Source organism: Xyrauchen texanus, chromosome 22 (assembly GCF_025860055.1).
Source record: "Xyrauchen texanus isolate HMW12.3.18 chromosome 22, RBS_HiC_50CHRs, whole genome shotgun sequence".
In the NCBI taxonomy this organism is placed as follows: Eukaryota; Metazoa; Chordata; class Actinopteri; order Cypriniformes; family Catostomidae; genus Xyrauchen; species Xyrauchen texanus.
In genome coordinates, this window is record NC_068297.1 from 23,244,218 (window position 1) to 23,266,556 (window position 22,339).

The following is a 22,339-nucleotide window of genomic DNA, read 5'->3' on the forward strand; positions in this document are numbered from 1 at the left end:
TATCATAAAAGTGATCCATAAGGCTCCAGGGGGTTAATAAAGGCCTTGTGTAGTGATGCGTCTTTTTAAGAAAAATATCCATATTTATTACTTTATTAAACCATAATCGCTGGCTTCTTGTAACTGCCGTCCGCGCGTTCACTGGCTTCCTCTATCCTCTGCACATTTGCGTTCGTCACTTCTCACCGGAGCTTACGCTACGCCTACGTCATACGCCGGAACTCGACTCTCCCATGAACACGCGGACGGCTGTTACAGGAAGCCAGTGATTATAGTTTAATAAAGTTATAAATATGGATATTTTTCTTACAAAAATGCATTGCTTCACTTCAGAAGGCCTTTTATTAAGCCTGTGGAGCTGTATGATGTTTAAGGTAATAAGTTGGTATTTGCTGTTCAATGGCTCCGATCCAGGATTTTACAACAGCATTAATGTTGAATACCATCTATGGATACTAAATGTTCGTTTAGCGATGAAGTAGTCTGAAAACCTTGTTAAAAGCAGATCTGGCGAAAAGGCTAGGATTTGGCACACATGGTCAAAACTGAGTTAGGTGATCATTTTAAATTTCAAGTACTTGCTATCTACTTTATGTGGATCTTGGAAAAATACAATATTATTTTCCTTCTGTCCCCTTTCTCCTAGGCAGAGGCATTTAATATCCTTGTTGTGCCTCACTTGATTCATTCATGTCTTGCTCTTTTAGTTACACAATATACCTAGAGGGGTTATCCCAAGAGTAGAATTTAATGGGGATTCAAATTTTCCGGTCTTGGTCAAGAGGGGGTGGTAATCCATACTAATGACTTAAACAGACAGAGTTCAACTTCAGTGAAAACAAAGGCTGAACTTTTTAATGTGAATTGCTGAACACATTTATTTTGCCTGCTTTTGAAGTACTTTTGATTTGCTTGGATTTCTCAATCATATGAGTCACATGGTTGAATTTTATCATCAGCTGTTTTGCTGCCCATTGACCATTTTAACTCCTTTGTAAAAAGATTACATATCCTTGCTTATTGAAGAACACTAAATGCTCTATGAAACATTCTCAAATCGTTCAATTCAAACCAAATTCAAATTCATCTTTTTATTTAAAATGTTATGCGAATTATGCAGTATGTAATGGATTTTATTTAAATGAAACATGAAAATGCAAATTAGAAGCTGTTTTGCGATGGTACTCCAGAATTTTGAACCCCATTCTACAGAGGTATTCATTTTTAATGCTAGTGTCATTTAATTCATATTTGAGTTATCCATAAATGGATTATTAATTTATGGTTTCCTGGTAAGCTTGTTGAACAGAAGAGAGATTATAGGGCACTTAGGGGTAATGTACTCTGACTGTCCTGTCAACTCTGTGTTAACATGCACACAGTCTGCAGGCAAGCAGAGCAGGACACCAAACTTCAAGCACTATTAAAATAACTCCAGACATAACTGTGTTACAGTGCTGTGGAAAAGTACTTTGCCCCCATCCTGATTTCTTCTGTTTTTTGTATTTACATACTATATCGTTTTAGATCTTGAAACAAGATATTATACAAAACAATGCAACCTGAGTAAACACTAAATACAGTTTTCAAATATATATACAGTACTGTGCAATAGTCTTAGGTGGATAATATATATAAAAAAAAACATTTGTCTTAAGATGGTCAATTTATATATTCAGCTTTTAGTGTATCAGTTGGAAATATCAATTATAGATTTCAACATTCCCTTTGCAAAAATAATTTAATAGAAGATAAGGGGCCTTACAATAGATGGTATGGCCCCCACAGAGCCCCAATCTCAACATAAGTGATCAAGCAATTGAGACCGAATAGATAGATAGAAGAACTGTGGCAAGTTCTCAAAGAAGCTTGGAACATCCCTGCCAACATCCAAGAAAAACTATCCATGGATAGTTGGTGGTGTTTTGAAGGCAAAGGTGGTTACACCAAATATTGATTTAGCCTTTTAATGTTTACTGGACTTTGTATGACATTAATTAATAAATGAAAATTATTTATGGCATTAATTTTGAAGACATTCTCACAAAGCAAAATCTTTCCCCAAATGCCTAAAACGTTTGCACAGTACTGTGTATATATATTTTTATTGAAGCAAAAAAGTCATTCAACACCCTTAAACTTAGCTGGTTGTGCCATCTTTATCAGCAACAACTGCAACCTGTGATGGCCAGGAATTAAGCCACACAATTCTTATATATTCATATTTGCAGTTTATTAATAAATAAAAAGGACATTACTATATTGGGTTGGTTAAGAACTTTTATTTTTCATTATACCAAGTCCGTGCATGGGCTTAGTTATTTGGCTTAAGGTTAGAACATTAAACCAGTTAAAATTCCTCTTTGGCTAAAATATGATTTGTAAAAACATGGTTCAAATTGTTAATTCATTTTATAATTAAGATGATTTGAAATATTTGGTAGCTGGTGTGTTGTGGGAATGGACCAGTCTAGTGACAAAGAGATTCAAACAGGAAGTTGATCTGTTTTATGGGAATTCTAAAGGAAATGAGACTGTACCAACTTTGATGCATTAGAGGGGACATAGGAAAATGTAATGTCTTGATTAATGTGATTTTTGGTTTAATATAGTTATTTTGCATTAACTAACATGTAGTCATGGCTCTAAATTTAGTTAAATGTATTGTGTTTATTGCAAGGTTTGTGTTGGTATTGTTGTGAATAGTTGTATGGGTTTGTTCCCCCTTTGTTTGTTTTCATGGTGCTGGCCACTTCTTATAAATTCAGTGTATGGTTTATCTAGAGGGGAGTGACTTATTGTATCCTGGGAAAGGTGGTGTTGAATTTTGTTCTCTGTCAGTTTGAGAGGCTAAGCCCAATTATGTCTTCTGTCAACCCTGGATATTACCTGTGATGTAATCTGGAGGAATACAATTTCTGTGATTTTTTTTTTCTTTCCTCTTTAATGAGGTTCGATCACTTCTTATCTTGCGTAAGCAAGATTTAATAAACTGTCACAACTGAAGACCGCTTCGCTCCTTGTTTTTTGGCAATGGACTCATTTTTTTGTGGTGATTTGCTAATACTCATGGCAGATCCGTCACACAACCAGACGCTTCTGATAACTGGAGATCAGTCTTTCACAAAACTGTGGTGGAATTTTGACCCACTCTTCTTTGAAGAACTGCTTTAGTTCAGCCACATAGGAGCATGTTTTCGAGCATGAACTGCCTTTTTAAGGCCCTGCCACAGCATCTTGATCGGGTTCAATTCAAGATTTTGACTAGGCCACTCCAGAACTGTAATTTGGCTTCTTTTGAGCCATTCAGAGGTGGACTTACTCCTATGCTTTGGATCATTGTCTTGCTGCATAATCCAGTTGCGCTTGAGCTTCAACTCATGGGTGGATGACTGGACGTTCTCCTTTAGGATTTTCTGGTAGAGAGCAGAATTCATGTTTCAAGTCGCCCTGGCCCTGATGCAGGAAAGCATCCCCACACCATCACACTACCACCATCATGCTTGTCCGAAGGTATGATGTTCTTTATGTGGAATTCTGTGTTTGATTTACGGCAGATGTAACAGGATTCCTGTCTTCCAAACAGTTCCACTTTCAACTCACCACAGAACATTATCCCAAAAGGTTTGAGGATTATCAAGGTGTGTTTTGTCCAAATTCAGACAAGCATTAATTTTTTGCTGTGGTTTTCGCCTCATCACTCTTCCATAGATGGCATTTTTGGCCATTGTCTTTCTGATAGTGGAGTCATGAAGGGTGACCTTTTTTAATGCGAGAGAGGCCTGCAGTTCTTTGGATGTTGTCCTTGGCTTTTTTGTGACTTCCTGGATGAGTCGTCGCTTGTGCTCTTGGAGGAAATTTGGAAGGTCGTCCACTTCTGGGAAGGTTCACTACTGTTCCAAGTGTTCACCATTTGTAGATAATGGCTCTCATTGTGGTGCTTTGGAGTCCCAGAGCCTTTGAAATAGCTTTGTAACCCTTCCCAGACTGATTTATTTCAATAACCCTTTTCCTCATTATTTCTGGAATTTCTTTCGACATTGGCATAGTGTGCTGTTGGGTGAGACCTTTTAGCCAACTTCATGCTGCTGAAAAAGTTCTATTTAGGTGTTGATTTGATCGAACAGAGCTGGCAATAATCATGTCTGGGTGTGTCTAGTCCAGCTGAACCCCATTATGAATGCAGTTTCATAGATTTGAGGATTTGGTTTCTAAGGGCACATACTTTTTCAAACCGGTCCAGTTGGTATTGGATAACATTTTGCTTCAATAAATAACTTTATCATTTAAAAACAGTATTTTGTGTTTACTCCGATTCCCTTGTTTTTTTGTTTTAATTTTTGAAATCGTTTAGTACGAGATACACGAAATCAGGATACGGGCAAGTACATTTCCACAGCACTGTATGTTAGTATGTTTTTCTTCATTGTTTTGAATATTCATACATCCTGCTTTAAGTTCTCAATTATTTTAAATTATGCTTATCTATCTCTTATTGATATTTCCAAAGATATAAATATATTTGTAAATAATTTTTTCTTTGTATAAGTAGTTCAGTGTCAATTCTTTTTTTTTTTTACATTTAAGGAGCAATATGAGACCAGAATAGCATCTATCACCAAGTATTCTGTTGGACAGTATTTATTTTCTACATGATCCACATTTTGCTTTATACATTTAAAAAATGCTTTAATAATTTTACAAATCATTCCAAATTGATAGTTTATATAATTGTTACAGAAGCATTTAATATATAAATATTTGAATGCATGGAGGGCATCCTTGTTTCCAAAGTACAGAAATGTGAAGATTTATGTACCAACTGAGCTGGAAATATGTCCTTGTGGTTGTTCACATCCACCTCAGGCATGGGGTTATCCGCACCCTAATAAATATTGCTACCGTAAAGAACAATCACTTTTCATCACTGTTACTGAAAGCAACCTGCATTGCCCAGGTAGGTTAACCTCAAACAGTAGTTTCAGCTTGGAATGAGAGAACGTAATATAAGATGTTCAATCCTCGTAAGCATATTTCATCCTTTTTATCCAATGAATTTCTCATTAAATCATTTTAATCTTTAGTTTCTAGAATAAATGTTAGATATAATAGGCATTGTTTTATGCATTACACAGACACGTCACACATTTTTCATGTATTTTATAAAAAAAAAAAGGAGTTGTTCAGCAGAACGTTAGCCTCAGTCACCATTCACTTTCATTGCATGGATAAATATGCTTCTCCTTTTGAGTATTAAAAATACAGTATTACACAAATACAAACTTTCATACCACTAACATACCAATGATGAAAAATGTGTATATTCCTGAAACAGTGCATGCAGAGGCATGCTTTTGGTGAGCTAGTTGGGGTCATTCAATATGTTTAATGCAACCTTCATGTTGTCATTTCACAAGTGCTGACCCACCAGTCAAATGCAGGCACACACTTTTAGCCTTGGTTTGTTGACTCTGGGGAGCAGGACAGTAAAGGCCTGCACATGGGGTCTGGGATATGGGGTGGCTGAATTGTTGATGCTGAATTGTGCTACTTCAGCAGACCCTTATGCCTGTTTCAACAAGACCAGAACTGGGGGATGGGGGTGTTGAGAAGAATGTGGTTTGTTGCATTGTATTCATTCAAAAAATAAACATCACCATTATGGAACATTCTTGTTTTTACTGGTTTCAGAATCAGAAGAATTAGAATGAGCTTTATTGCCAAGTACGCTTATGTACACATACAAGGAATTTGACTTGGTGACAGAAGCTTCAAGTGCACAAACAATACAACAACAAGAATAAAAACAATAAAAAATTGAATAAAGAATAAAAACAAGTGAATGGAATATAAAGTTTATATAAAAATATACATTAAGCAAAAATATACTGAATGTATATACAAATACAATCTGTTACCCCAAAGGCATTTCTACATCGTAAGTGGATGTGGAAGATTAAAGGGATAGATCACCCAAAAATGTATATTCTGTCATCATTTACTGTATTGACCTTCATGTCTATTCAAACCTGTATGACTTTTTAACTTTTAGCCTTAGTCATCATTAATTTTCATTGTACTGAAAAAATATACAATGTAGGTGAATGGTGACTGAGGCTAACATTCTGCCTAACATTCTGCCTCCTTTTGGGTTCCAATGAAGAAAGAAAGCCATATGGATTTGGAACGGCAGGAAGGTGAGAAAAATACTGTTTTAATTTTTTAGTGAGCTATCCCTTTAATAACCTTTTTCCTCAAACTATTTGTAAAATTTGTATTATGCTCTGTACTAGATGTATTCTTTGGCTGTTAAAAGGTCGTCCTCATGATGTTATTTTCCCTGCGATGCACTAGAGTTGCGTAAAGCTTTTTGCACAGTCATTCTAATCAAATCATCTCCATGAGTGAGTCTGGACTTCAGAAGCTCTGCAATCTGCTACAAAATGTGGCTTCAGAATCTTCTCCAATCTGCAGTTCTTATCTGGTACAGTGCTGCTCTTCCTCGCTGCTCTAATTCACTCACAAGGTCATGTGCTTTCGGTGAGCTATTAACATGATCATTAAATGCTTAATTACCTTCCCAGGGAAAAGAGGTTTTCACAATCATGACAACCCCATTAATTTTAACTGGTTTGTATATGGCAGTGTTTTTGAACATGTTGTGAGGAGCAACATGCAGAGCTCCACAATTGCACCGTGATTTGTTAGTAGCAGTTGTATTCACTGTAATTGCTTTGTTACCAACCATTATCTGGTCAGGTTTTCAGTGGACATTTCTCATAAAATGTGAACACTGAGTTTCCTTTAGTTCAAGCAGTTTCATTCAATACGAAAAAGGAATATACACTTACTGAGCACTTTAGGAACACCTGTACACCTACATATTCATATGATTATCTAATCAGCCAATCATGTGGCAGCAGGCATACAATCATGCAGATACAGGTCAGGGGCTTCAGTTAATGCTCACATCAATCATCAGAATGGGGGAAATGTGATCTCAGTGATTTCGACTGGCATGATTGATAGTGTCAGATAGGCTGGTTTGATTATTTCTGTAACTGCTGATCTCCTGAGATTTTCACCCACAACAGTCTCTCCAAACGGTAAGAAAAAACAAAAACATCTATAAGTGGCAGTTCTGCAGACAGAAACACCTTGTTGATGAGTGAGGTCAATGGAGAATGGCCAGACTGATCTGACAGAAAGGCTACAGTAACTCAGATAACCCCTCTGTACAATTGTAGTGAGCAGATTAGCATGCACAACACATTGAACATGGGCTACAACAGCAGAAATATATGACTGAATATTATAAATGAACCTCAAGGAACATATTAAAATCATTTTAAAAAGGCATGTCATAACTTTAAAAGGACATGAAATATTGATATGAGTTTAAATTATGACATTATGTCAGAAGGAAGAGACCGCAGAGAGAAACTAGCAAAGCTATCAAATCGGCTGCTTGGGACAACAGTCAGTTATAAGGGGTAGGAGTTATTTTACAAAAATATTTTACTCAACATACCATGATTGACCATAATCAAGAATCAAGTAATTTTTCTTTTGGTTGTTTTACAGAGTCTATAATTAGGGAATCTTCAGTAAATTTAACACACCTTTAAATCACTTTCCTTTCTCAAAATCAACTCAGATTACATTTTAGGCGTGAAGACACTTGTTCTGGTTTCAATGCATTAGCTTGATTTCAACCAGACTGAGTGCCTTCCTTTCTGCTTCATAATTCTTTACCTTTCTGTAAGCATTTACATATGGAGTTGTCTATTGTATTTGTAACCACACAACTGACTTTGATCACTTCATGGATGGTGGAGCTGATAGAAAGGATCAGCCTGAGAGATCAAACGCTCATGGGCTCAATCACAGGCAGACAACTTGAATGGTGCCATGCAAAGTGTTTTGTCTGACTATCAGAAATTAAACTTAATGAGTGAGCACAAAGGTCATGGGAATGTCCAGTGTTTACCTGGACAAACTCAAGTCTAAAAGCATTGCACGTTTTGAACTAAAAAGCATTTTTTTGTGTGCGTGTGTGTGTCAAATATAAGCCCAGATATTTGCTGAAAATTTTTCTGTTTTTGTGTTTTTATAATTGAACATAATAACGTAAAAATTGTTACAAATTAAATGACAAATTATCAGCAAAAATGTAAAAAAATATATAATTAAAAAAAATTCTGCTGACTGCGAATTTGGCAATAGTACATGAAAAGTTCTTCAGCTGAAATCGCTCTGTTGTTACCAAAATGCACTACAGCCCCCAGTGGCTAAAGCTGGAAATGTTGTTAAGCGCAGTGCTGGGTGGAATACTTGTGAATTGTAATCCGATACTGATTACAAATTACATGGGAAAAAAATGCCATCATTAATGTAATCTCATAGATTAGATTTTTGGGTAATCTAATCTGATTACTTTTTGATTACTTTCATCCTAATTCTATTTTATTTTATGTCACATGCATTTGAGTAGGATAATCATTTTAACAAAAATACAAAGAGGAAGAAAATGTATTCCATTCTTTATTACTAACAAAAAAGAGACTCACAAAAAGAGTTCTTTATGACATTTTTAAAAAGTGCTAAAACATTGCATGAAGGAAATAAACATAATTCAAAACACTGAGACTGAGAAGTCAAGTTAATTTTAAATGCAGAAAACAATAGCAACATTACTAACATTTATGACCATAAAATCAACAGCAATGACATTGCTAGGTCAAAGTTTTAACCTAAAAACACAAACTCTTTTAACACATACTGCTTACTGATTGTCCATCACTTAGAGCTGAATATTTTAAAACAGCAGAGTTCCACCAAGTCCACGTTTTCTGTCAAGTTTTTTATTATTATTTCTGCACATTTTGCAGTTGAACAAATGTGTAACCTGCAGGCAGGGACCTTAAAGATGGCATCCACCAGATCCTTTAAAGCAATTCAATTCAATGTGTGTGCTGTACACCATTGGTGTAATCTCATTCTTTTTTTTTCCATTCTTCCCCTTTTGGAATTTGGAATGCCCAATTCCATGCCTTTAAGTCCTCGTCGTCACGTAGTGACTCGCCTCAATCCAGGTGTTGGAGAATCCCATCTGCCTCTGCGTAGACTGTCAACCTGTGCATCTTATCACATGCCTTGTGGAGGCTTCACGCCATCCACTGCGGCATCCACACTCAACACACCACACCACAGTGACCACGAGGAGGTTACCCCATGTGACTCTAGCAACTGGGCCAATTGGTTGCTTAGGAGACCTGGCTGGAGTCACTCAGACTCAGGATTCGAACTATATTGAGTGTGATTAATTCCTGGTTTCCATGGGACCAGAACTCATGTCTCTGAGGCTGTTCATGCAACACACTATCAGCAAAAGGTAAACATTTTAACTGATGTAAAGATGTTAAATGTAGGACAGCGCTTGTCAGTAAATCGTCAGAATGGCGCCAATTATTTTGCAATAATAAGAAATATTTCTTCCAACAGAACAATTCAAGCTTGAAGTACCACATATTTTCTCCAGGGGGCAGTAAGCGAAATTTCAGCTGTTTGGTCAAAGCGGTTATTCTGAAAACAAACCACACTCACCGACAGCAGACTAAACAAGATGAAAACATGTTCTTGCGTTCAAACTGCTTGATGGAGCGCAAATACAAATGCGTGGATTACAATACCCTTTTTCTAAGTATGAAACTATGTTTAACTTGACAGGCGACCTAAAACGGTATGTTTATGACGCAACAAAACAGAGACGCTCCATAAGCGTCTGAGGCAGGTGTGCATTGACGCGCCCATAGACAAGCACTCATAATAAATCTTTCTGCAAAATGGATTGTGTGAAGTGTAGGCCAATGATAGGCTTATGTTCAATAATCTATTATATTGCATACTAAAGCAACTTTTTGAATGGTCTTTTCGGTAACACACTTTACAATAAGGTTCTATTAGTTAACATTATTTAATGCATTAGCTATCATGAACAATTAATTAGCAATATATTGTACTGCATTTATTAATCTTTGTTAATATTATTTAATAAAAATACAATTGTTCATTGTTAGTTCATATTATTTCATAGTGCATTATCTAATGTTAACAATTACAACATTTGATTTAAAAAATTTAATAGTAGGCCTATATTATGTATTAGTATATTATTATTATTATTATTTTAATTCCCAAATCCTTAAACTTCCGATTTAATTCCAGGGTGAAACATAACTTTAAATCTCAGATTTTCAACATAGACTTTTTGAACCACACTCTGTTTTGATGGCTAGCTGTTTTTCACCCTTGCTCTCACTTATAATACACATATTTTTCTATGTGTAAAAAAATAAATACTATTTCTCATAGTGCCTTGGGGCAGAATTTTCAACAAAAGATAACAGGCAAATTCCAAGTCCAGGCTGAATGAAATTCCCATGTAATGTTGTGTTCTCTACCAGTCTTCCAACCATCCCCCTCCTTCTCCTTCTTTTCCAAACTCCCTCCCTCTCTCCCTCTCCCTCTCCCTCTCTCTCTCTCTCTCTCTCTCTCTCTCTCTCTCTCTCTCTCAGACCTCCCTCTTTCCCTTTCTTTCATACTCGCTGCTCTCTGGAGTTCCATTCTGACTTGGCCGTATCCGTCAATTTGGTGAACACTTCTATCTTCTCCATGCCACATTCCTGCTGCATGGGCTCAATGTCCTCCTGAAATGGGTTAAAAAGAGTAGCACATCATTATAATTATATTTTATGTCCAACTACTTTTTTGAGTACCTTAGGGCAGACGCAGGAGAGGAGAAAGCAAGCTCTTGAAGAGAAGAGCTTACTTTACATTTTCTTTTTAGTTCTTTGGGGCTTATGGGATCAAATAGCTCACTTATGCACAGAGGAATATTGAAGTGAGCCACAATTTTCAAGGCTTCAGCTCTGATACGTGCATGGGCAGGAGAAAGGACAGAATACTGGGTGAGTTTCAGTGGCTTCTTGGAGGTGGGGGTACCAAAGTTGTTGGGATGGATTTTGTGGTTCTGACTCCAAAATTTCTCTTAAGCATTAAACCTTGCACAGTTACACATTAAATGTGATGCTGTCTTGATACCTCTGCAATCATATTTCAGTTATTATAAGGTGTATTATGTGCTACTGTCTAGGTGCATTACTGCCCTGTTGCTTTTATGTTCTTATGTATTATTGTATTTGGTGTAATAGTAAGAAAATACAGGTAGTTTATGTATACATGTCCATGGCTTATTTTTTTCTTGTCAACTACCCAATTCTATCCCTGTAGCCTTTAAATCATTCAGTATAAAGTCTATTATATATATATATATATATATATATATATATATATATATATATATATATATATATATATTTAAATTATTTCTTTGAATTCCACTAGTTATTCTAAAAAATGTGAGTGCTATCACAATGGCATATTGAGATGATCCATATGTGTTTAATGATCATGGGATAAATATTCCATTGTACTGATTTGGGACCAGATTCTCTTATCCACAGTCACAGGTATACATGATACTGAAATACTGGCCTCAGATCAACAGCCCAAAGTCACTTAATCGGCCTCAGGTGGGTAACATTGTAAGAGTACATTGGTGAAGTTGAAAGGGAACACCTTTGCTCTTCTTGTTAAATAAAAGCTGTTGAATGACTTTCCGGGGTGCTGAACTCTGTTTGAACAACTCAATGCTAGCGGGATTTCCTGTAACACTTCAGATTAGATTGATGTCTTTGCCTGCTCGGGTGGGCCAAGCAGGGTCAACGTCGTCCCTCAAGCACAACCAGACACCCACTAAGGACTGAAACAATCCTTACTGCTGTTTATGGGTGATTGTGGACACCTTTGACACTTTAGAAACTCACCCCAAAGAAAATACCCCATGTTGCTCTAAACGTATATTCGTTTTTCTTCCGTGGAGCAAAACATTAGTTATTTTTTAAGAATCTTCATGCAAGTCTTTTCCATACCCAGTTCTCGAATTCTATAAATTAAGTCTGTTCATCACAAAGCTATTGTATGGCTTCAGAAGTCTTGGAATATACTGCACAAATCCTATGGACTACTTTTGTTGATTTTCTGGTCATTTTTGGAGCTTAACAGCATTTTCTCTAAGACCTGTCTTTGTATGGACATTTTCTGTAAAGTATTCCTTTAACATTGAGGCAAGAGGCCCATATACAGAACATGCAATCACAGACTCAATTGCAGGCACTGACCCACATATCTCCATCAGGTTGTTTAGCATCATCATCTTATTTAAATGCATTATGTGTTACTGCTGATAACAGGAGCTTCTCTGTGTTGAACTTTATCCCCATATATTGCCACCAGAATTAGAGGAGAGGAAGTGACCTCCAGTCATTTCACATCCATGCTTAAATACACAAAGAACTCAATGTTCTGATGTCTTGACCATTATTGAACAATTACTTAACAGCTACCTAATCCAATGGTTAGAGTGTTGTGTCCTTGTGGCCATAGACCGCATGACAAAACCATTATTCTATTACAGAACTATAGTCATTTTTTTCCACTTACCTTTGTAGTCCTTGTTTCTGTGTCTTGTATCACCTGCTTTGGTTCTCGAGGGACTCTAATAGAAGGACCAGATGTTGGCAGAACTTCCTGCCACTCTAGTTCTCTCAGACAGCTGCTTTGTGTCAGCTCCCATCCTGGTTCCCGCTCCTAGTGCTTGGAAGGCATAAACAGTGTGGCCAATGGGTCTGAACACACTGGTAGGCATTGTTCAATATGAAAAGCTGCCTCGGGACTTGCTAGAAACACACAAGAATTACACAGGTCTAAATGAGTACACAAAGTGTGGTGGTCACTGTGTGGTGGATCTTCTGGAATTATTCTGAATGGTGATTTGAAAGAAAGACTGCTGTTTCACATGGGAGCCATTGACTATTTTATTGTCTTTAAAGGAACAGATCATCCAAAAATGAAAAGAGTCTTTATTTACTCACCCTTCTAACACCCCAAGCCTGCATGCCTTTCTTTCTTCAAAAGAACATAAAATAGATGATTAGAAGAATTTTGACATCGTGCTTTTCCATAAAGGGAAAGTGTATAATGACCAGGAGTTGTCAAGTTAATAAAGGCACAAACAAGTACCATAAAAGTCCATAAAAAAGTTGTAGGTTCCGTCAAAACCTACCGAAATGCTTACTTTTCAAACTTGTCATGCCAGGTAGTACATTGGTTCTCACAGCTTATTGTCTTGTAACTGATTTTGACACACTATGGCTAGAAGCATACTTTACGTGAGTGCGCATATGCAGACGTGAACTCTTGGCCCACACATTGCCAACGTGGTCCAGTTGAACATGCTTAATGTGCATTCTTGTGGCAGTAACAGATCTCAGAACTCAAGGGAGTGAAATAATTACCTTCAAAAGTCTGTGCCATTTAAATGGTTGTGTTTTTATTCAGGTAAGTTGCTCTAAATATATTGACTTTAACTTACTTGCTCAGCAATATTCTCTTCAAACTCTTGCTCCGCTATAACAGTAGTTGAATTGAAAGGGAATACTCACCACAGAAGCAGACAAGTACACTAATTCCCACTTTAACTGCCTCTTGTGGCAACGTTAAGAATTGCATTGAGTTATTAATTAACTGACTCATTGAATCATTTTGGAATTCAACAATGGACGAAATCATCTTCCATCTTGCGTAGTATGTTTCAGCCTTAAATTTGAACATGTGGAAAAACAGGATATGATCCTTTGATACGCACAGCATTGTGCTGGGTAGCCTTGCCCACTGTGAACTTAAATTAGTCCAGAATCCTGCCCTTTAATGCTGTACATTATTTGTACACTTCGTCACGCAACAGTTTTGCATTAAGTGTGGTCAGACAAATCGCTTGTCACTGGAATCATATCACATGGCATCTAGTTAGGACAAAGTGTTAGATTTGACCAAACATTAAAATGATTTAGAGAGATTTAAAGTGATCTTGTCTACATCACTGATTAGTGCACTTTGACATACCTAAAAAGTAGTTTGAGTCAAATTGAATCTCTTTTACATCTATTCAAATAAAATATAGTACCAAGGAGCTGTTTTTTATGGTAGTTCACTTTGCTTTATGTTTTATTTTCATTCTTTCTTCATTGTTTCTCTGAACTCAATTTAATATTTTCCCAGTTGGCTTGGCAGGCCAACTAAGCAACCTTATAATGTAATACCACAAATGATAAAAAAAGGCCTCTGTTAGAATAAATTAGGCTCCAAAATGCACAGGACCCTGGCAAGAAGCATGTGGTATTTTATGAGTCCCTTTCCCATTAAAACTCAAGGATTTGCCTATGTGTTGCATGAGATGTCTTTTGTGTAGCACTACGGTCAGCCTAAATAATGTTTTCATGATGCAGCATGCCCAAGTGCTGCCAAGGGGCTACAGAGCAACGCAATTACAAAAAGAACAAGTGGCTATGGTTAAAACAAAACTGCAAGGAAACAAACCGAAACAATGGGCTGTTGTGTTTTGTTTTGGGGTTTACGTCATTTTAAAACGCACGCAACTTCTATGAGTGGTTGATATAAATCTACAAAATCCAATGGTTGTCATTTATAAAATTACAATTATGTGGATATGTGATTCTTTAGAGAAGTTTATACAGCTTATAGGAAGTTCATACATAACATGTCCATGGACTTTTTATATCAACATCAAGATGTTAGGTTAAAATGTCTAAGAATCTATAAGGATAACGGTATATTTTAGATCCTTTAACTGGTCACATTTCTTTAAAAAAATGTAAACAATTTTATTCAACTTTTGTCTTTACTAGTTCGTTTTAAATGGGCTTGCAGTGTGACATACATTTTTAATAGTACAAATATTCCATATATAGTCTCTCAAGTACTGTTTGGTTGAAAAGTTAAGTGCATAATACTTGCAAAATGCTGTTATAAGTAGTTTTAGGTGATGTACATTGCAGGATGTGTCAGCTTCTCAGTTGACCAATATGCTTGTATAAGTAAGTTCATTTAAATCCTAAATTTCAACAATAAGACCCACTGACCACTGAGTTTGTGGCACCCTCACACTCTAATCTACATTAAATGGTTAGAGCATTTTGTTTTATTGTCAGGACCATTCAACATGAACTCAGAGGCTGATCGTACTTGAGTTGCAATCTTGTTTTATGGTATTTTAGCCAACTTTTGTAAATATTTTAATACTTTGCTTTTGCCGGTGCTGCTGCCTGAACTGAAGATCATGTCTGGTGTTAATAGAGCTGAACCTTTGGCCAGTAATTATGGAGTAGATAACAGGTTAATTCAAGCCAGCCAGGTGCATATGTAATCGGTCCTGCTTGACACAGTCCAAGCAGGGGTCGAACTGGCATGGGAGGCGCGTGCGCGCTAACGAGGAGGCTACAGGCTACAGGCTACAGGCTACAGCCCCTTGCATCAATCGCTAGTGTGCCTCTTGAGGCCAGGGGAGTGAGGTTTACATACACTGCACAGCACATAACAGCTGGCTCCCGTTACTCTCACACCCCTTAACCTCACTCCCATCTGGGTCATGGCACCACTGTAACCGGTTTCGCTCGACCCGCTCTGAGCAGATTTTGAACTGGCATCCCTGGCATGGGAGGCAGGTGCACTAACAAGAAGGCTAATGGCTACAGCCCATAGCGTCGGTCGTTAGTTCACCTCTTGAGGCCATGGCAGTGAGGCTTACATACACTGCACAGTACATACCAGCTGGCTCCCGTCACATATACGTACCCTATAGCAACTGTAGTAGCCATTTAACCATTTTCATTGGACAATCTTTTCTTTCAATCTGTGAATCATGTACAGTGGCATCCAAAAATGTCTAGATTGTTTGATTTTTTGATGTAAACCTGGAAGTAAACAGTGTTAGGATTAAAAAATAAATAATAATGCAAACAAAGAAAAGTTATGACATAAAAATAGAAGATATATTTAAGATTCTGCACCAGGCCACTAATAAAATTAGCAAATTTGTGACATTGTCACGTTAATGCTAATTCAATTGCACAAATTGTTGGATTATTTTTGCTTCCATTGCATCACACAAGATGTTTTTCGGAACATTCTCAAATGTTGGAAAAACTGCTCTTAAAGGTTAACAATATTTTGTTTGTATCCTTCATTTTGAAGGTAAGTAAACAAAATTGGAATACATTTTGAAAATAATTAAATTATTGGGGTTGCTTCAACACAGAGTCTATAAACAAGCCTCTCAGTTACCTGATCAAAGAACACACTGTGTACCATGTGTGCTACTATGGCAAGATGCCTGGCTGAATGTTTATTTGTTTATCCAGTGAGGTCTGCTCCCACTCTCTGCTGTGTGTGCATCGATGTGTGTTTGTGTGATCTGTCAGTAAGAGCATAATGTGGCCTCTGGCTTGCTTATGTGGTAAAGCCATTGCTGTGTTCTCAGAAACAAGACTTTTGTGAAGGACAGTGGAATGACATGAATATCACAACAAGGAATCCATTAATTTTATTATGTGAGAATTAATGGCCATTAAAATTCACTCGAAAGTACAATCATAATAATAGTTTTAACAGCAAGCATCACTATAAATATTTCTCATATTTAGAGTTGAATGATACCTTAAATTGTGTGGTTGGTGACATTTTTTAACAATCAGACTTACAGTACAGTCTTAGCCCAGTGAATGATAAATTGTTGAAATAATCCCATAAACTTGCATTGAAGGAGGGACCTGTGCCAAATCTATGTACCAGAATAATATAGAGACTTGGGGGTGGACTTGCGACTTAGGCCAGCAATCAACCACCCACAACACATTATGGTGGAGACTTTTGCATGAAAACCTCCACTCCCATTTTCTTCTCTAGTTAAACTATTTATATGTATCACAGCTGTCCCAGAATTGTACTTAATATTGCTGAGGATACAGAAGACTGGATTGATACTGAATACTTGACTGAACACTTGATGCTCTTTTCAGTGCAGTTCTCCAATAAATTACTGCCAATTTAAAGCTACTGTGTTATTATTATTATTATTATTTTTAAAATGACATGCATAAAACCTCCCTATTACATGTAGATAACAATGAAATAGTTGCTCATATAAGTGCCGGTACAGTGTCCATCTCTCGCAAAATGCACAGGGTCAGATGGCAAAATGCTCAGGGGCATCCATCCCCCTCCATCTGCTCCAACACAACTCTTATATATCTGTGTTTGTGTTGTGTCTTTGGATTGTGGGTTTTGGAAATAGGGGGTGTGGCTAATTCATTGGCTGGTCTGGTGGATGTTCCAGAACAGCTTAAATACAGCATCTTTAATGGAAATTCCGAGTTAAGAGTCTGTCAAATTTGGAGATGTATGTCTGCCTAATATGCCTCAATAGCCTCTGGCAATTGGTTTCTGCCTGAGCTTCTCCTGTACATATTTCATGCCCATATGGATGTGGTGCATTCCATTAATAATTACCCACAACCCCCAATTTAGTGAAACGTTCACAAGAGAATAGGATTCGGCTGAAAACACTGTGCCAATAACTTACAGCCAAGGCATACAGAACAATGCAAACACAGGATACACACATTCACATTCTCCTGGGCTGTTTAACTGGACATGCATACATTAACCCTCTGATGCATGAATTATTTATTAAGGGGAAAAAACATATTTTTTTGATGATTGTTTTTACTTAAAAACAACAATATAACTACAACCAACATTTTTCATGAATACAAATTTTTTTCCTCTGCAGTTTACAATACACATTTAGAGTTGCAGTAATTAATGTATTAGGAGCCAAATGCAAATTGTAGGTAACCAAATAATGTACCCTTTTTCTTTTTTAGTAGTACATGAAATGGCACATAAAGAAGATTGAATTATGAGAAAGGGTCAGAGGTAGCCCATCTATGGTGGTTTGGGTCATGTATCATCACACCAAAAATGGTTAAAAATGTATTTTAAAGATCTGTACACTGTAGTGGACCCCATGCAGGTTAAACATATTCCTCCACTAACATACACAAAAAGTGATTTGACTAGTAATTCTCTTTAATCCAAAAGCTTGGTTCTGTTTCCAGGAAGCCTGTTTTAAATGAACATATCATGTTTTGTTTTTTTCCCCCTTTCAGCAACATGTTAAACATGGCTCTCCTAAGTATCCAAGGCTCTTATGGTGGTTAGGGGTTTGAATCAGGTCAGGGAAAATGAAACAAAGTCAATCCAAAAGGGCAAGATCCTTCTGCATAAGGATTTTTTTTTTAATGAAAAATCTGTTTTAAAATCTGTCATGACAATAAAAAGTAAAAATGTTGTGTTATAAAAACAGTTCTAAAATGAAACATAAATTTAACGTCATAGTGACGTTAAATAATGGCAGCGAGCCGTCTTTCTCTCTTCTTGTCAAGGCAGTTGGGGTATGGAAAGGTTTGAGTTTCCATCTGTGTGGGGTTAAGTACATTTAGCTCCTCCAGCTCTACTGTTCTGCTTCACTGAGCTAACAGAAGCTGAGTCGGAGAGTCTAGGCTGGTCCTGCATTCTGAAACCTAATATTAGAGGAGAAAAAAACTGAGGGAGAAAGAAAGAGTGAAAAAATGAGGTGGAGAGGAAGTGTAGCATTAAGGTTGGCAAATGAATCTGCCCAAAGTCATGTTTTGTGATTATAAAAAGGGTGAAGCGGTGTGGCGCAGGCGAATGAGAGTGAAATAAATCATGGCCATATTTACGTTTAAAAGCCCTTTAACAAAATAATACATGACACAGATTTAATTCAGTTATGGATTCTGCCATTTTTCAAATTATGTTTTGGAGGGCAAGTTAGCATCTTTTTAAGACCCTATAATATCACAATTGGAATTTTGTTGCTTTCAGTCCACCTCTGTTAGCTTTGAGGCCATATATCTATATGCTAGTATACTAACAGGAGTTAGCAAAATTTACTTTTAATGCATTTATGCATTTACAATTTACAGTCTTTCTATTTCAGGAAAACAGACCAAAAATATTAGACTCATCAAACACTCACAGGCGTAAGCCAATTTTTCCCCCAATTAAATGCTCTCTAGAGTGAAAGTGTCCCCCTAATATGTCTACATGTAACTAACAATAGCAAGTAGCCAATTACGGTTCATGTCTGTTACATAAACAAAATGCTATTGGCTATTAAAGGAATGTTCCAGGTTCAATACAAGGTAGGCTCAATCGAGGCGCTTACAAGATCCGGCCCTGGGTGCAAGTTATAATACATTTTTGTGGTAATCAATATTATGCCACAAATGTTGTCGATTGAGCTTAACTTGTATTGAACCCGGAATATTCCTTTAAAAAAGGAACTCAGTGATCACAAAATAACAATATTCAAGCACTAGTTGTGTAGTATGCATTGTACTTAGTAACTAAGAACATTCTAAGAACAAAGTTCTACTATGACCTTCTTTAATGACTGTTTCTAGTAAATGTGTTTGTTGGATTATGTGATCAGACATTGACATTTTGAGCAGTCACAGATGCCATCTCTCCTAATCTTTCTTTATGAGGTGTGAGAAGATTTTCTGGTTATGTTGTTTAAGCCAACTCTAGATGGGACAAAAGTTGCACGAAACACTGTCTTTAGTGGTGGGAATTCAGTTTGCTTTATGTCTGATCAAATGATCTCTCAGTCATTTTGCTCTGTTTACATTTTGGGCCTTTGATTATATATGGCAAAGACAAAATGGATCAAATATGGTACAGTATGATTAAAGTAAATGGTACTGCCCCTATTTGTCATTTATGATGCCCTATTAAGGACAAACTGACCCATGTGACTAGTTAGATTATTATTAGATCTTCTATTCTGTCATTACAGCCCCATCTCTTTAGTGTAATGAGTCTTTCTCTCTTTATCTCTCTATCTCTGAATATCCTTTGGCCAGAGATCCATTTTGCCATTCCTTGTGATCAGAAACAGCTGTTGGAAAACTGTGTGTACTGTAGTCCTCTATTTGTAAACATTTCCTATAAAAATAGAAATTTGAAACTCCCAGATAAATCTTATTTGCGGAATCTTCTTTCCCTGTTCTATAAAAACAATGGTGAAGTCTGAGTAATTCCTGGTGTTCTTTCATTTCTGAGTTCACAGTAAACAGAGACCCAAGTTAGAAGAGTTTTATAAGGCGACCTCATAAGGTATGAACATTATAAGGCTCCTGTTGATATTTAAGGGATTGAAATTGTCTTGGCTTATACTCGGTTTATCCCAATCCTCTGACAAAATGAAAAGTTTATGTAATGTTTTTCCTCTATGAAATATGGGCACAGGTTTGAATGGTCTGTTTCTGTTTATTAGTAAGACATATTTGAAGGAAATGTAACTCTCTTACTCAATTGATTTATTTTACCAGTACATAAGCAAACATAAGCATGTGGATAAGCAGGTTATCAAGTCACAAAACGTTCTTGTACTAAACTAAATCTCAATTCCTTATTTCTTAAACCAACAGTACAGAATCAAAATTTTGATTAGATGATCAGTGTTTGAATCACAAACTCCTAATTAGGAAAACTATTTCACCTTTGCAAAGCAATTGTTTATTCCATTCAGTATTGATAATAACCAGTCACGGTTTTAATACGGTTAAAAGTAAAAAATGCAGCTTATTTGTTTATTTGACATTTAAGGCATTAAAACACAAACCACTGATTCTTGATATAAGGGACAAAACTTGTCCTACATACAAAAGTCCTCTTTATGTTAAAAATACTGGACAAAGTTAAATATATAGGAAATGTGTATACTCAGGGCATGTATTACATATTTTTAAATAATTTCATTAGTATTTGTTAAAATACATGCTCTATACTTGGAAGCACATGTAACTTAACCTGTCCTCAGCATGAGCTCACAATGTGAAACTGCCAAATAGTGTTGCAAGTAATGCAACAAATTCATAAATATGAATATCAAATGAAATTTAGGGACCTGTATGATATCAAACAAAATATAAAGTGAACTTTAAATTATATTTTCCATAAAAAACTGCTTATCAAGTTTGTGTTCTCACTTTGCATCATCTCCTTCTGATTTTTTATAATCCTGAATAAATCACACAATGTCATAGTCACTTATATAGTATAGGAAAGTATTCCTTTCCACCTTCCTGCTCATGGTGGATGCAACAGTAGGACACATGTTCTGGTAAGTTTTATATTTTTTTATATTTTAAACAATGTTTAAGTCTCTGCAGTCACAGCTTCAACATGTCAACTCAGTCATTCCCTTTATGATAATTTCTGTTATAAATGTGGTATAATTTTGGCATTCTAGTTTAGGTTATGGTACTAGGTTTTATTTTTTTTATTTTCTCCCCAATTTGGAATTCCCAATGCGCTCTAACTCCTCGTGGTGACGTAGTGACTCGCCTCAATCCGGGTGGCGGGGGACGAATCTCAACTGCCTCCGCGTCAGAGACCGTCAATCCACGCATCTTATCACATGGCTTGTTTAGCGCATTACCTCAGAGACATTGTGCATGTGGAGATTCACGCTATTTATACACACTCAACTCACCACACACCCCACTGAGAGCGCGAACCACATTATAGCGACCACAAGGAGGTTAACCCATTTCAAATTAATTTTGTTTAAAAGAATAAAACTAAGATTTAAAATCTGTTTTGTCCCTTATCTCAAGAATCATCAAAACATACAGTTCCTTATTATTAATGCTTGTTTCTTTAACTTATTTGCTGTCATGAGGAAATTAAGCTTTTAACTCTTAAAAAGCACTTGTAAAATGCACCTGTTCACCCTCCACCTGTCTGTTTGTTCATCAGGAATTCACATCCATGGCAAAGGAAAATGCCTGGACAGCTAAAAGTGATCTGCTTGGTTAACAATGCTCTGCTGCAGCTGGCTGGTGGGCATGCTTGTGGGGGGTCTAGTTGACATTGAATCATTTTAACGATGGCTGTGGAAACTAATGACAACAGTTGTGCAGCCATTATTGTCTCAACTTAAATAGCAGGTTATAGTTGAAAAGCAGGTGCTCAAATTCCTGTTATAATCATTAGAGTCTACACATTTATTAAGTCTGGGATTTGTGATCCTATGTAATTGAAAATGGGTGGACGATAAAGCTGTTATAAACAAGGAAAGAAATAATTTTAGAGTTAATTGTTTGCCCAGCTTCTATTTGTGAAGTCAAATGAAAGAGTATTGGCTTGTGCCAGCTTTGAAGCTCAGGTTTGGGCATATTTTGGCTTGGTGTCTGATTAAATCCAGGCTCCGTTGGTCAGGTCCCTGAAATACTACAGGCTTCTGGCTTCAATAAAGCCTCGCCAA

General features: G+C 36.7%; 1 protein-coding gene across 1 annotated transcript in view; it reads left to right on the forward strand.

Annotated features, from left to right (window-relative positions):
• Nucleotides 1-10,621: 10,621 nt before the first annotated feature.
• Nucleotides 10,622-22,339, forward strand: part of eva1a (eva-1 homolog A (C. elegans)) — a 28,344-nt gene continuing 16,626 nt past the window's right edge. Inside the window, exon 1 of the mRNA XM_052153209.1 lies at nucleotides 10,622-10,970. The gene's annotated coding sequence lies outside the window, so the exon portion shown is untranslated. The remainder of the gene's footprint in view (nucleotides 10,971-22,339) is intronic.